The 4,403-nt window shown below is 37.7% G+C and overlaps 1 pseudogene; it reads right to left on the bottom strand.

The window, feature by feature from the left end:
- Positions 1–854: 854 nt before the first annotated feature.
- On the bottom strand, positions 855–953 carry LOC132310883 (small nucleolar RNA R71; annotated as a pseudogene).
- Between the last annotated feature and the right edge of the window lie 3,450 nt (positions 954–4,403).

The raw sequence follows: 4,403 nt of genomic DNA, 5'->3' as shown, positions 1-4,403 counted from the left end.
AGGCAATTTACTTTTCTTGCATATTGTTAAAGCATGGGAGTATGAACATTATATGTGGAGGAAGTTCGTTGATTATTGATTTGTTGTGAATGTGAAGTGTTTGTTGTTATTGCTTGTTGTGTTGCATTATGCATGCATGGTCGTAGATCATTGAGACCCACTCTTGTCCCTTTAAATTTTCATTTTGAATCCATTGTTCGAAACCCTAGGGGAAGAGGTAGTTCTAGTCAATCCATTTCATCAATGGAAGGACACAATGAGGACCATGTGGAGGATCTTGGTCACATAGACCAACAAGGTATCCTCCACCCCAATGTGCATCATAATAACGTGCAAGTTCCATTAGGCATGCCAAGGCCATATGTTCATCCACCACAACAACAAGACCAAGTTCCATTGGGAATGCCAAGGCCAATCTATGCTCCACCACCTCCCATCATTCAAGGCAACCAAGGTGCCCATGTTGCACCTCCAATTGCTAATCCTCCCCTTGCTTTAAGAGATCACTATGTGCCTAATGAATATAATGCACCCACATGCATTCAATTGCCACCATTTAGAGCACATCACTATGAAATCAAGCCACAAACCATTCAAATGCTTCCTAATTATCATGGACTTCCAAGTGAAGAACCTTACAAGCATTTGGATGAGTTTCTTGAAGTATGTTCCACCGTAAAATATACGGACATGCCGGAAGAGATCTTAAGGCTTAAACTTTTTCCATTCACCCTTAAAGACAAGGCAAAATTTTGGTTTAACAATCTTAGGCCTTTTTCAATAACTTCTTGGGCAGAAATGCAACAAGAGTTCTTAAAGAAGTACTATCCAGTTTCTAAGACCAATGCCATGAGAACCTCAATTTGAGAATTTTCACATGGGGATGGAAAAACATTTCATGAGGCATGGGAACGCCTTAATGAATTGCTTAGGAAGTGTCCACATCATGACATGCCCAAATGGCAATTAGTTTAATATTTCTTTGAGAGCTTATCGAATAATTACAAAGGCATGGTTGATGTTTCCATGGGTGGCTCTTACATTGATAGGCATGAGGATGACGTGTGGCGTCTTTATGAGAGCATGAGTGAAAATTCTTTGCATCGTACTTTATCTTCAAAAAATGGTAGAAATTCTAGTGGTAGGAAGAGTGTTGGCTTACATCAAGTCAATCACTCCAATGAAATTGCTGCTGAGATGAAATCATTATCTCAAAGGTTTGATCAATTTTTGATCGACCAAAACTCGGCGAATCAAGTACCTTCCTTCCCTAACCATTCTCATCATGCATCTAATGAGACATGTATGACTTGTTCAAGTGTTTTACATTCTACTTTCAATTGTCCCCATGGACATGTGCAAAGTGAGCATCATGAACAAGCAAATACTGTTTTTGCTAATCAAGGGAACAATCCTTATGGAAATCATTACAATCCTAGTTGGAGGAATCACCCGAATTTCTCTTGGAAAAACCAAAGGGAAGGCTCAAACCCTTCCTAAGGCGGTTTTCAAGGAAAATACATTCCACCTCCACTACAAGGCCAAGGTTCCCAAGGTTTTAGATCATCATATCAATCACAAGGAAACCAATTTTCAAATTCTCATTTTCCTAATCAACCATCATATTCCCAATGAAATGTTAGAAGACCCATTTTTGAAGAGAAAGTTTTAACTGCTTTGGGCACTTTGGAGGCAAACACACAATTGCTTCATTCTCACTCTCAATCCATTGCTAAGCTAGAAACCCAAGTAAGGCAAATAGCTAGTACTTTGAATGCAAGAGAGAAGGGAAAAATGCCTTTGAATGCCCCACAAAAGCAACAATGTGTTGTGGAGGCTCATTCTTCATCGGAAGGTCACACAATAGAGCATGTCAATGCGGTGACTACCTTGAGAAGTGGAAAGATTATGGATAACCAAGTGGGTATGTCCAATGAAGAAAGTGAACCGGTGCAACCACGAGTTGACACCTATCCTGTTTCATATCATATTCCTCCTTCATTGCATATGCATGACCATATAAATGAGAATGTGTTGAAAAGTGTTTTGAAAAGTGATTTTGAAAAGAAAGATGTACAAAATAATTTGAAAACTTCTTGTATTAAAGAGACTTCAAAGAAAAATTTTGAAAAGGTTTTTGAACCAAAAGCTCCATTTTCGGATGCCTTAAAAGGATCCATTTCAAATGACAAGCAAAAGGCCAAAATCAATGAAATCATGGATGTGTTTAGGCAAGTGAAAGTCAATCTTCCACTTTTGGATGCAATCAAGCAAATTCCAGCTTATACCAAATTCTTGAAAGACTTGTGCACCCAAAAGCGGAAGAACAAAAGCCAAACACCTACAAAAGTGGTCATGACCGAGCAAGTGAGCTCAATTTTACAGCATAACACTCTCCCCAAGTTTAAGGACCAGTTCACCTACTTCTTCATGCATCATTGGTGATCATATCATTAATCGGGCTCTTCTTGACCTAGGAGCTAGTGTTAATCTTCTTCCATACTCAGTATATGTCAAATTAGGCTTAGGAGACTTAAAACCAATGTCGGTAATTGTGCAACTTGCCGACCGATTAATCAAAAAGCCTAGGGGTATCATTGATAATGTATTGATTAAAATTGATAAATTCTTCTTTCCCGTTGATTTCGTTGTCATTGACACGGAACCGGTCCCAAATCCTAAGAGCCAAATTCCCATTATCCTTGGCTGTCCTTTCTTTGCAATCGCGAATGCCAACATCAGTTATAGGACAGGGATAATGAAAATCTTATTTGGCCATATGAAGGTAAAGTTGAATATTTTTAATCCAACCCCCAATTCATTTGACAAGTATGAAGAAATTAAAAGTGAAGGAATTGAGCTTTTGTGTGAGACCAAGGTTTCAAAAAGTCCATCTTTAACCTTGAAACCAAAGAAAGTTGCTTCAAAATCCTGTTTTGAAAGGGCGTGGAAGCCCAAAGATTGCATTGACCAAGGACCGAAAACATCTTTTAAGCTTAATCCAAAAAGTTCCTTAAAGAACCATTTGTTAGGTGGAGTTCAAAGCACTTATCACCCCATTGAGGAGGGGATGCACTACAAGATGTTTGATCCGAGCTAAAAGAGCCCAATGTCTTGCTAGAGACGTTAAAGACTAGCACGACATTTCGTAGGGTGTCAAAACCTTATTCCTCCCTCATTTCTATCTTTAATTTTATTTCTTGCGAAGTCTAGATACTTGTTTTTTGTTCATATGCATTGCTACGAACTGTGATTAGGATTGCATGCACTTTTATATTGAAATTAAGCATTTTGCATAAGTTCGATCGATCTCAAATGAGAGTTCGATTGATCGAACTTCTACCTGCATCCAACACTTAGAAAATTTTCGACCTGCATCCACCTGTATCCAAATCACCTCTCTGTCCCATCGTTCAAACTTATTCTCAGATCGATCATAAGTCCTTAGATCGATCCAAACTTCAAGTTCGATCGATCTTGAGTTCCAACACTTACACAAATTTCTGAACCCAAAAACTTGCATATTTTTGCTCTCTGTCAGATCGATCGAACATTTTGTTCATATCGATCTCTGTTCTTCATCTCACCATCTTTGACTTTGTTTGACTTTTTAATTTTCAAAAATCTAAAAAAAATTTTATTTTATTTTATTTTCCAAAAATCCCAAAAAGAATTTATTTTATTTTATTTTAAAAATCCAAAAAACTTTTATTTTAATTTTTAATTTTCAGTTTTTAATTTAAAAAAAAAAAATTAGTTCGATCGATCGAACTAGTTCGGGAAAGTTTTTAAAAATGAAACCGAGGGTTTCAAGATCGATTTTAAAGATCGATCTAACCCTCTTCCAAACCCTATGCTTCGTCGCCGCTGCACCCATCTTCCCCATCTCCGGCGAACATCTCCGGCGAGCTTCATCTCATCCCGGATCTCTCTCTCTCCTCTTGGATTTTGCATCTCACCCCTTCAAGTTTCCACTTCCCTCTCCTGATTTTTAGGTGATGATCGGTTGAGAATTCGATCTATAATAAATCAACCTTCGCAATAGCACGAATCATTGTAAAATAGGGCTATTCGTCGGGTAAGTCGAACCACTGGGACTGCACTAATCTATGGCAACCTAAGTGTCTAGAGTCTTTTTAGAATGATACGGGGTGTTCATAGAGGATTTGTTGGTTGTCACTTAAGCTATGAAATTAAGATGCATAAAATAAAAGCTTGCAAGAATTTAAAGGAGATGAAATACAAGTAAAGAGGATTAAGGAAGTGAATCCGCCTCCATCCCAATACATATGCTAGATTAGAGATAAATTACGGGAAAAACAATATATGATGGTCAAGAAATATATAGCAACACATAGTTGCCATATAATCAACAAGATGTACATTAAATCTCAAGTAAGCAT

This window comes from Cornus florida, unplaced genomic scaffold (genome assembly GCF_030987335.1).
Source record: "Cornus florida cultivar Cherokee Brave unplaced genomic scaffold, ASM3098733v1 CherokeeBrave_3.0.0_Hap2_Chr05, whole genome shotgun sequence".
Lineage (NCBI taxonomy): Eukaryota > Viridiplantae > Streptophyta > Magnoliopsida > Cornales > Cornaceae > Cornus > Cornus florida.
The sequence above is the reverse complement of the archived record's forward strand: the minus strand, read 5'-3'. Positions and strand labels throughout refer to the sequence as shown.